Source organism: Mesoplodon densirostris, chromosome 9 (assembly GCF_025265405.1).
Source record: "Mesoplodon densirostris isolate mMesDen1 chromosome 9, mMesDen1 primary haplotype, whole genome shotgun sequence".
Lineage (NCBI taxonomy): Eukaryota > Metazoa > Chordata > Mammalia > Artiodactyla > Ziphiidae > Mesoplodon > Mesoplodon densirostris.
In genome coordinates, this window is record NC_082669.1 from 83,717,737 (window position 1) to 83,730,303 (window position 12,567).

The window sequence follows — 12,567 nt, forward strand, 5'->3', positions numbered from 1 at the left end:
GAAGCAAAAATCAGAGACTATGCATATACTGTTATGAAACTGAGAAAAGATATTAGAGCAGAAAATAAGCCAGCTGGTAATAAGATAGAAAGAAATATCACATGGAGCAATGGAGTCATGCCCATGTTCAGTGATACCAAAGCAATAGCCAAATTCTACCCTATAGTTCCTGCTCTAAGTCTTTATTTGGCTTTTGTGTGGTGGTTTGATGCATATTAATCATTACATTAATTTCCAAAATTACTTTGGATAAGTTGTGTTATCTTTATTTTTTATAAATGTGTTAAAGTAGATGCCGCTCCTGGGCATCATTTTACATGGTAGCTAATCCAGAGGCCATGGACTTTATTTTGTTCACTTTCTGTTTACCCACAGTGTATGATATCATATTAACAAGAATACTTTAATACTTTATCTCTATTGTTGAATAAATAATACATAATTGTAGTATGCCATTTTTAATTTTTTTAACTCAGTTTTCAAAATATTGGAAGAGAACTTCTCTGTTAACTGAAGTACCACTTAGTTTTTGGCCCTCGTGCATCTGCCTTTGGTGTTTGTCACCATTTTGCTAGAATTTTCACCTGCTCACATTGTATTTACCCCATCTGTGGGCCTTATTTAATAGTATCAGATTTGCTGAGGATTTTTACTTTTTGTTATGTAGCAAACTTAGGGACTTTAAAAATATTTTTATTAATTCTGGACTTTCTAGGGATGTTTTTAGATTAGTCTTGGTTTTCTTCCTTTAACACGAATTGGATCAGTCAGGATCCATCTAGAAATTGGAAACCACTTTAATCATTTCTAATAGGGAATTGGTTGCATCACTGTTGGAAGACCAAAAATGGGACTTTCTCAGAGAAAATGAAGCATTAATAATTACTGGAAGCAGCTACCACTTCTAAGTCAAGAGGAAAAGAGGAAGAGGTGGGGTCATAAGAACCTAATAGCTCAGAAGGGGCCTCACAGAGCTGGTGCTCAGACATCTGTAAAGTGAGTACTTCTCAATGCTTCTGCTACCTGGGGTGGAATACAGTCAGACTGGCTCTGAAAATGAAAAAACAAACAAACAAAAAACCCCAGAAATATGGAGATTAAAGTTTGTTGCCGCTTCTACAGCAGCACTGATCCAGGGAAAACAGGAAGTAGTAAATACCTTCTTCTCAACTCCCACATTCCAAGCTTTCTCTAGTTGATATTGTCTGACCTAAATTAAAGCCAGCTAACAATGAAATGAATCCCAACAATAGAATCAGAGCAGAGTATAGAAGGTTTAATTTAGTGCTGAAAAATAAACTTCACTGAAAAAATTACTTTCATATGTGTTTATGTTATATACTTATTTTATACTTCTCATTATAGTAATTAACTTTCCTGTGTGTGAGTATATATGTTTTCATCTTAAGACTGTGACAACAAAAGCATATAAATTATAAATAAAATTATGATTCTTGTAGAGAATTGCCATCCTACATGTAGCATAGGGTATTTTATGACTATTCAACTTGTAGCTCCTTGAAATGTTTCATTCTTTTTTCTGTTCCAGTATATGCATTTAAAGCTGTAAATGTCTCTATATATGCTTTGCTGCAGGTGCATCTCACAAGTTTTGATAAGCCATGTTATTTTTTTTCAATGCAAAGTATTTTATAATTGTCATTCCAATTTTTTTGACTCATCGGTTGTTTTGAAGTTTATGCTTAACTTCCAAACATTTGAAGACTTTCTAATTATTCTGTTGTTGCTTTCTAGTTTAATTCCCCTTTGATAAGAAAACGTCCTCTGTATTATTTGAATACTTTGCAATTTGTTTATACTTGCTTAAGTGTCTAGCATATAAATTCATTTTGGAAAGTACCCCATCATTACTACAAATGATGTACATTTTCCTCCTCTTAAGTGTAGGAATCTATAAATGTCAAATAGGACAGATTTGTTAATTGTGTTGTTCAAACATTATATATTCTTTACAGTTTTGTGTTAGCCTTTCCTAATAGTTGCCAAGATTTGTGTTCATATATCCAAGTGTGATTATGAATTTGTCTATCTTTAAATTTTGGCTTTTTGTATTTTGAAGGAAATTAGGATTGTTATATCTCCATTTATATAAAGACCATTTTATCCATGTAAAATGTCTTTCCTTGCCCCTAATATTTCCTATATCAAATTTTTTTATGTTAGTATAGTTACATCAAATTTATTTTGGTTACTATTCTATTTTCACAGTATACTTTTTTGAAGTCACTATCTATAGTCTCACCTAAAATGTGACTTTCATACAGACAGGATGGTGGAGTAGAAGGACGGAAGCTACCTCTTCTTACAGGAACATGAAAATCACAAATAACTGCTAAAGAGCCATTGACCAAAAAAATGCTGGAACCTACCAAAAAAGATACCCTACATGCAAAGACAAAGAAGAAGCCACAGTGAGATGGTAGGAGGAGTGCAATCGTGATAAAATCAAATCCCGTACACACCAGGTGGGCGACTCACAAACTGGAAAATAATTATACCACATAAGTTCTCCCACAGCAGTGAAAGTTCTGAGCCCCATGTCAGGATTCCCAGCCTGAGGGTCTGGCAATGGAAGGAAGAGCCCCCAGAGAATCTGGCTTTGAAGGCCAGCAAGGTTTGATCACAGGAATTTCACAGGACTGAGAGAAACAGAAACTCCACTCTTGGAGGGCACTCACAGGATCTCATGCATACCAGGACCCAGGGCAAAAAGCAGTGACCTCGTAAGAGATTTGGGTCAGACTTACCTGCTAGTATTGCAGGGTCTCCTGCAGAGGCAGGGGAGTGGCTATGGCTCACTGTGTGGGACACTGGTGGTGGTACCTCTGGTGAATACTCACTGGCATGAGCCCTCTTGGAGGCTGCCATTTTCTAACCAAGACCTGGCCCCACCCAACAGCCTATAGGCTCCAGTGCTGGGACGCCTCAGGGCAAACAGCCAAAAGGGCAGGAACACAGCCCCACCCATAAGCTGACAGGCTGCTTAAAGTCTTCCTGAGTACATGGCTACCCGATAAACACACCCCCTGACACAGAATCAATAGCAGAATAAATGAGGTGGAAGAACAGATAAGTGAGCTGAAAGACAGAATGGTGGAAATACTGGTGTCAAAGAGAATAAAGAAAAGAGAATGAAGAGGAAAGTCTAAGAGATCTCTGGGACAACTTTAAATGCATCAACATTCATATTATAGGGGTCCCAGAAGGAGAAGAGAGAAAAGGCCTGAGAAAATATTTGAAGAGAAATTAACTGAAAACTTCCCCAACATGGGGAAGTAAACAGTCACCCAAGTCCAGGAAATACAGAGTCCCACACAGGGTAAGGCCAAGGAGGAACACATACTAATCGAATTGAAAAAATTAAAGACAAAAAAAATTAAAAGCAACAATGGAAAAGCAACAAATAATATACAAAGGAATCCCCCTAAGCTTATCAGCTGATTTTTCAGCAGAAACTCAGCAGGCCATAAGGGAGTGGCACAATATATTTAAAGTGATGAAAGGGAAAAAACCTACAACCAAGAATACTCTACCCAGCCAGGCTCTAATTCAGATTTGATGGAGAAATCAAAATCTTTAACACCCCACTTTCATCAGTGGACAGATCATCCAGACAGAAAATCAATAAGGAAACACGGACCTTAAATGACACATTAGACCAGATGAACTTAATTGATATTTACAGAGCATTCAATCCAAAAGCAGAAGAATACACATTCTTCTCAAGTGCACATGGAACATTCTCCAGAATCACATTTTGGGCCACATAGGGAGCTCTGGTAAATTTAAGAAAATTGAAATCATATCAAGCATCTTTTCTGACCATGACCACACACTACAAGACAAAACTGTAAAAAGAAAAAAATAAGCATGTGCAGGCTAAACAATATCCTACTAAATTGCCAATGGATCATGGAAGAAATCAAAAAGGAAATTTAAAAAAATGCCTAGAGACAAATGAAAATACAATGATCCAAAACGTATGGGACTTTTTATGCTGACTCTAGAGTAGAGTGAGTGGCACTTTCAATTTTGTGGTAAAAGAGAGAAGGCATTGGCTGGGTGCGATGTCTCTGGTAAGACCTCATGTGTGAGGACAAAAGGGTATACTCTATTGCATAGCATTGATTGGGATTTTGGTTGGACACCTTGTCATTTGACTCCAGCCCTAAAGTGGAGAGTTGCACTGATTGATTTTCTTTTAGACTGAGGAGACTTGGATATTTGGCAGTATCTGTGGAAGTGGTTGGGAATCTCCTGTTCTCAAGTTAGAGAACTGTGACCCTGAGAGACCAATATGCATTGCATTGATTTGTTTGCTGTCTAACAACACTGGCAGTGAATAATTAAGAATGGGTAATAAGAGCCTTATTTCAGCTTGTAGTCCCTTAGAGTGTATTTTGCAAAATTGGAGAATTTTTAGTTGTTCTCCTATTAAAAAAAAAAAAAAGAAAAAGGTATTCTGAATGGGATGAAATACCTTATGTGTAGGCTTTTATGCTGTTATATCAAAGTGAGCCTTTTGGAATTGGTTTGGCTTTGATCATGTGTGTGAGAGTGTATATTTACATTAAAGGTGCACTATTTTAATTGGAAGGCATGGGAAACAAACGTTCAGTTTCTAAAAATAGTCCTTTAGGACATGTCCTACAAAACTGGACCACCTTCAGTTCTGGTTCCATGACTAAAGCCAGAAAGATAAATTTTTCATAAAACCATGTGGCTATAACATTCTTTAGATTCCAGAAAAGAATGGCCAAGATGGAGCTCTTTTGACATTCTAAAGCTGGTTTTTCATGCGGTTAAAGAAATCCAGCTTGATAAAAATCTTCAGGATTCTGACCCTAAGGAAACAAATCTTTCTACAAGGAACTTGCATTTCTCTCCCTATGCTTTTGAGATGTAAATATTTACCTGGGCTCTCAGGAACGTTAATCTGAGCACCTAATTCCTGAGAAGAGAAAAAGGTGGAAAAGATGCCTTTTTAAACTCAAGCTGGAAAACGATTAGATCTTTGTGTCTATATGCATGTTATGTGAACAGTATAGATATGACATGTCTTTCCCTTCAGATGGTATTATCAAAATTACTTTGTAAATAAGCTTGATTTAATTGGCTGAAAGGAAATGAAACACCTATGTAAATTTTCAGAAACATAAAAGAAACTAACTCAGATGAATTTTAGGTTCATGTGATCTGGGAAATATTTAGTATTAATGTCTGGTATTAAAGTTAGTTTAAGCTTGTTGGTTTAATTCATATAGACATGTCTTTAGGATCATGAACATTAAGCATAATTTTAACTGTACTTAGGGTTATTAGGAGTCAAATAAGATCTTATAAATAAGTTATTGGGTAAACACTTTGGGAATGATTATTTTTTAGGAATGTCTACTTAAAAAAGTCTCTCCAAATTTCTGTAACTTGAAACTGTAGAGTTCTGCTAAATTAAGGTAAATGATGGAAGGTTATAAAACTATCTAGATCATTCCCAAATAAGATGTTGAAGCATTAATTACAAACACAGGCTTCCTTTTACAGAGAAACAAAAGATATTTAGGGCTATTAAGTTTGGTGCTACAAAGATATTTTCTATAAGGAAGCACATGGTTTTAGAAATTATGAATAGTATTTACAAACTTGCCAAGCTACAGGATGCTAATATAAAAGACAATTTATAATTGCTTATTTCTTAGTTTTCACTAGAAATGAAAGTTTTATGAGTTGAGAATTCTAATTAAATATATAACTGAAACTAAAAATTACACATGAAAACATCATTGTATGCAAGGAAAAAAATATAAGAAACTGGGCCTCCCTGGTGGCGCAAGTGGTTAAGAGTCCGCCTGCCGATGCAGGGGATACGGGTTCGTGCCCCGGTCTGGGAGGATCCCATATGCCGCGGAGCGGCTGGGCCCGTGAGCCATGGCCACTGGGCCTGCGCATCCGGAGCCTGTGCTCCGCAACGGGAGAGGCCACAACAGTGAGAGGCCCACATACCGCAAAAAGAAAAAAAAAAAAGAAAAAAAAAATATATAAGAAACAGAAATACATTCTGTTAAGGGAAGAGAAAGTGATTTTGTCCTAAAGCTGGTTATTTCTAAATAGAAAAGAAATAGGGGATAAACTGGCATAGATATAGAAGAGTTATGGAAAAGGAACCCTAAGAAAAGTGTTTTGTGCATGGTTAGGCTACACATGGATTAAATTTAATTAGGTAAATGTAAGGCCAACTGGCCCGAGGCAGGGGAATGCAATCAGATTCACAGGTTCCATCAGACCGAAACTCTCCAGACCACCCAGTTCCAGAAACTGACCTGGAGACTTTCTGGACCACCCAGTTCCAGGAACTAACCTGGGGACTTTCCACCTGGCCCAGCCTTCCCGCCTTTTGAGGGGCAGGACTAACGGTCCCAAGACTGATGCAACCGGCACCAGATATCGCCACCATGCCTGAAGAGACCACCAAATAAGGAATACCCTGCACCCTCCCAGATTCACCACATACCTTTCCCTTCTTCCCCTATAAAATCTTGCCCAACCCTCGCCCGGGTGTGACTTCTCTGGCCCCTTTCTCTCGGACCAGTGAACCTCACCCAGGAGCGCCCCCTAATAAAGCTCATTTGAAGCTTTCCTCTGTTTCGCGATGCCGTTTGTTAAGATCCGACCTTACATTTGGTGCCGAAACCCAGGAGGGGTACCAAGCCCCGCGGGTTACCACACAGGCCACTCCTCCCCTCCCCCAGGAGACAACCAGGGAACCTCTACTCATCCACCCGATCTGGCAGAAAACGGGGTAAGTCCCCCTCCCTTGTTCCCTCCGAAGCCCAGAGTCCCTACCCACCGGACTCCCTGTCCCTAATCACGGCCACGTCAGGGACTCCTCTGTCCTCTCTCCGGGCCTCGGGCAACTGTGGAGACGTCCCAATTGCCTGACCACCCTCCGACCTGCCGTGAATTGGAGACTGAGACCAGGGACGCCTCTCTCCCTCTCCATTCACTCAGGGACAGACTGGGGGTCATGGGAACCTCACAATCGAAACCAGATTCTAAGACGCCCCTGGGGTGTCTCCTAGCCAATTTTACAGCCCTCGGTTTCTCCCAAGATCTCCGTCGCCAACAGCTTATTTTCTATTCCACTGTGGCCTGGCCACAATATCCTCTAGACAATCAATCCAAATGGCCTCCTGAAGGGACTTTCAATTTTAACATCCTCTGTGATGTAGATAATTACTGCCGCAGGACAGGCAAATGGTCCGAGGTCCCCTGTGTTCAGGCCTTCTGGTATTTACACTCCCACCCCTTCCCTCTGCGTCGATTGTTCCACTTCCCAGATCCTTCTTGCCAGACAGACATCTCCTACATCCAAGCCCCTAATTTCCTTTGACGATGACCTCTCTCCACTAGCCGACCCACCCGAATCTCTCGCCTCTCCCCACTCCAGAGCTCCTCTCCAGCCTCCACCCAACCCTGAAGCGGTCCGTCCTCTTCCCGAACCCACTCCGGCCCATCCAACCTCTCCCCCGCCTCCCTCAACGGTTTCTCCTCCCGCGTCCCTTGCTTCGCCAATTAGTGCACATACACGCTCTCACGACTCCCAAGATCCAAATCTCCTCTGCCCTCTGAGGGAGGTAGCAGGAGCAGAAGGATTAGTTAGAGTTCATGTTCCCTTTTCCCTCCAAGATCTCTCTCAAATAGAAAAGCGATTAGGCTCCTTTTCTGCCGACTCTTCCCGCTACATCAAAGAATTTCACTACCTCTCTCAAGTACGATCTAACCTGGCACGATATCTTTGTGATCCTATCTTCTACTCTGACCCCTGACGAGAGGGAAAGAATTCAAACTGCTGCCCGAAACCATGCAGATCAGGTTCACCTTACCGACACCTCCATGACTGTCGGAGCAACTGCCGTACCTGGCACCGATCCAGGCTGGACTTATCAGGATGGCCCAGATGGCCGTCGTAAACGCGACCTCATGATCCAGTGCCTCCTGGCTGGCATGCAGGCTGCCGCTCATAAGGTAGTCAATTTTGAAAAATTAAAAGAGATAACCCAAGAACCTAACGAAAATCCAGCTGTCTTTCTCAATCACCTTACAGAGGCCTTAACTCTCTACACCCAGCTGGATCCCGACACCCCGGCAGAGGCAGCAGTCCTAGCCACCCATTTTATCACCCAATCAGCCCCAGACATTCAAAAGAAATTAAAACGGGCAGAAGACGGCCCTCAAACCCCTATTCGAGATCTGGTAAAGATGGCCTTTAAAGTCTGCAATGGGCATGAGGATTTGGCAGAATCCAGCCGACAGGCTCGGATGCACCAGAAGGTGGCCCTCCAAACCCAAGCTCTTGTAACCGCCCTAAGGCCGGCCATCTCCCATGGATCACAGCATCCACGGGGTCCGCAAAAGGCAACCCCGCCAGGGGCCTGCTTCAAATGCCGAAAAGAAGGCCACTGGGCTGGCCAGTGTCCCAATCCCCGACCTCCTTCTAAGCCCTGTCCCAGCTGCGGGCTAACGGGCCACTGGAAGAGTGACTGCCCTACGACTGGCCCTCCCTCAGTGTCTCCACGCAGGGGGGGCAGGCCGACGCAACGGCATTACCACTCGAACTGCTGGGATCGGCTGACGACTGATGGTGCCCGGACTCGAAGACCCCCATCACCCTCGCCGAGCCCAGGGTAGCACTACAGGTAGCGGGTAAGTCCATCTCATTTCTGGTGACACGGGGGCTACCTATTTGGTCCTGCCTACTTACTCCGGGCCAGTTTCTCCTTCCCAGATCTTGGTCATGGGTATTGACGGCAAGCCATCCTTCCCACTCCAGACCGGTCCACTCCCATGTCATATCAAAGAACTTCCTTTTACTCATTCCTTCTCAGTCATACCATCCTGCCCAGTTCCCTTGCTAGGCCGAGATGTCCTTTTCCACTTAGGGGCCTCCCTCCAGCTGGTTATACTTGACCGTAAGGTCCCCTCCTCCCAACTCCTGCTTCCTCTTCTCAGCCTGTCTCTAGAACCCTCCCCCTCCTATCCCCCTCTTCCAATCACACCGAACCCACTCAATCCCCAAGTCTGGGACACTTCTAAGCCCATAATAGCAACACACCATTCCCCCATTCTCATCTGCCTAAAGGACCCCTCCAAATTTCCATCAAGGCCCCAATTTCCCATCTCTGAGACTCACCTTAGGGGCCTACAACCTATTATCACCAGACTCCTAAACCAGGGACTCCTTATCCCCACTGACTCTCCCTGCAACACCCCCATCCTGCCTGTCTGCAAGGCCTCTGGGGATTATCGCCTGGTCCAGGACCTCCGACTAATCAATGAGGCCATAATTCCACCTAGTAGTATCAAACCCATACATCTTGGTCTCCCATATCCCCTCATCCACAACCCAGTTTACGGTTCTGGATCTCAAAGATGCCTTTTTCACTATCCCCCTACATCCCGACTCCTATTTCTTCTTCACCTTTACCTGGATGGATCCGGATACTCATACTTCCAGTCAGCTCACCTAGACAGTTCCTCCCCAGGGCTTCCGCGACAGTCCTCACCTCTTCAGTCAGGCGCTGGCACGGGACCTCACTTCCTGCTCCCTTACCCCCAGCACACTCCTTCAGTATGTAGATGACCTCCTCCGTTGTAGCCCATCTCTCAGTCTCTCAAGACAACGTACTGCAGACCTCCTCAATTACCTTGGGTCTCGCGGTTATCGGGTCTCCGCAGCCAAGGCTCAGTTATCTGTATCTTCTGTAACCTACCTGGGGCTCCACCTTACCCCTACCACAAAAGGTCTAACAGCCGATCGCACCCGGATTATCCGTGAACTCCAGCCTCTGGAAACAGCGGAACAAATTCTCCCCTTTGTGGACCTTATAGGATTTTTCTGACACTGGATCCCTAACTTTGCTCTCCTCGCTAAACCCTTATATCTAGCCACTAAAGAAACCCCTCAAGGACCCCTCACCTCTCCTTCCGCCATTCGACAGGCCTTTCTCACCCTCCGTAACGCTCTTTTATCTTCTCCTCCCCTTTCTCTGCCCAACCCAAACCGACCTTTTCACCTTTTTGTGGATGAACGGGCCGGAATAGCCACTGGACTCCTTGCCCAGCCTGTAGGGCCTTCCTACCGCCCCATGGCTTACCTCTCCAAACAGCTAGACCCAACCATTCGGGGCTGGCAACCATGCCTTCGGGCCCTAGCAGCAGCAGCCCAACTGACCAAAGAAACACTCAAACTGACTCTGGCCCACCCACTAACCGTGTTTTCCTTCCACCGGCTGGTCCACCTCCTAGGCCACAAGTCTCTCTCCCTCCTGGCCCCCCCCACCCCGCATCCAGGAGTTCCACGTACTATTCATTGAAAACCCAGCTATTTCTCTTGATCTCTCCCCTGGCCTGAACCCAGCTTCCTTCCTGCCTATCTCTGGCACCGGGGGTTTTCCATCCCATTCCTGCCCTCATGTCATAGAAGCCTTCAAACCACCAAGAGAGGGACTCTTTGACACCGCTCTTTCAAATCCGGACCGCAGTCTCTTTGTGGACGGTAGTTCGATACTCGGTCCTGACAGACGCCGACGGGCAGCCTACGGGGTAACTTCTCAACTCTTATCCCAAAAGGAACGACCTCCCAAAAGGCTGAACTATCACACTTACACGAGCCCTTAACCTTTCCAAAGACCAAAGGGTTAACATCTACACAGACTCTAAATATGCCTTTCTCATTGCACACAGCCACTCAGCACTATGGAGGGAACGCAGATTTCTGACCACTAAGGGATCCCCAGTGGTCAATGCTTCCCTCATTGCAAAACTCCTAGAGGCCCTCCAGCTTCCTAAAGAGGTAGCAATTATCCATTGCAGGGGTCATCAACTCCCATCCAACCCAATAGCACAAGGTAACTCGAAGGCGAATTCCGTGGCCCGAGAGCTTACAAAAGGGGATCCTCCAGCTCCATTCCTATTTTTTACCAGTCCTACCCAACCCAAATATACCCCACACGAGGAAGCTGCCTTACTATAAAAAGGGGGACACAAAGACAACTAAGGATGGATTTTTATAGACAACAAAATTGCCCTACCTCTGGCCCAAGCAGCCGGCCTCCTATCAGACATCCATAAATCCTTACACATTGGTCCAAAAGCAATGTTCCGTTTTTTGGACCACCCCTTTCATCTGCCAGGACTTAGAGAGGCCATCTCAAAGATTCACATGGCCTGCCAAACCTGCGCATCCGTCTCCCCACAAGGAGGCCTACGGCCCCGAATTCCTACACACCAGATGCATGGACATCAGCCTGGTGAAGACTGGCAGATCGACTTTACCCATATACCCCACTGCAAACGCTTCCGATGTCTGCTCACTCTCATTGACACCTTTTCAGGTTGGATCGAAGCCTATCCAACAACTCAAGAAACGGCAGACACAGTCGCCACCATCCTGCTTCAACACATCATCCCCCGATTTGGTCTGCCGGTCTCCATTCAGTCGGATAACGGACCCGCCTTTGTCTCTCAGGTGGTTCAACAGGTATCCGAGGCTCTCCAGATCACCTGGAAACTCCACATCCCCTACCACCCCCAATCATCCAGTAAGGTTGGACGCACCAATGGGATCTTAAAAGACCACCTCACCAAACTGTCCCTTGAGGTCCGTGTCTCATGGCCCGACCTGCTTCCTCTAGCCCTTACCCAAATCCAAGCCTCACCTCGGACTCCTACTGGCCTCAGTCCATTTGAACTATTTTACAGCCGCCCTTTCCTCCTTCACGACCTACCAACCCAGAGTCCACCCCTAGCCTCCTACCTTCCCTACCTCTCCCTGCTTCGCCGTCTTCTCCGCGAACACACTGACTGTCATTTACCGACAGTGACTATCTCTGAAACTTCCTCTCTCCCTCTACAACCTGGCGATAGCGTCCTCCTCAAAGAATTACACCCTCAATCTCTCAAGCCATGGTGGACAGGCCCCCATACAGTGATCCTCACCACTCCCACGGCAGCTAAACTCTTGGGACACCCCTCCTGGTACCATGCCTCCCGCCTTAAAATGGCCCCAACTCCAGAGACTTGGACGGCCCTACCACTGGGTCCCACGAGACTACAGCTTGTCCGTCACCCTGTCTCTCCTCCTGCTGCTCCTCCTGCCACCCAGGACTCACCAGATGTCCCTATGGCGCTTCCATGTCCACGGGACATGGCAAGCTAAAGGTCGGACCCACGCCCGAGTCCTGGGCATGGGAGACTGCCAACCAGATGGGTGCCAGGCCCTGGTAACTGTCCAGATCCCCATCTCTAACATAGAAGGTGTTCCCCTGGGATGGTCCACCCCCGCTGTCTGCTTCACTTACGATCAGACACGAGACTACTGTCAATGGTGGGATGAGACCTATGGGGGTGCCCCTATCACTCATGTAACATCCATGTGGCAAAACTAGATACCAGGAGCTCGCTCCGACAATCCCACCTGCTCACCACAAATGGCAAGGGTCAATTATTCATCAACATCAAAGATCCCTGGGACACAAGATGGGTAAAAGG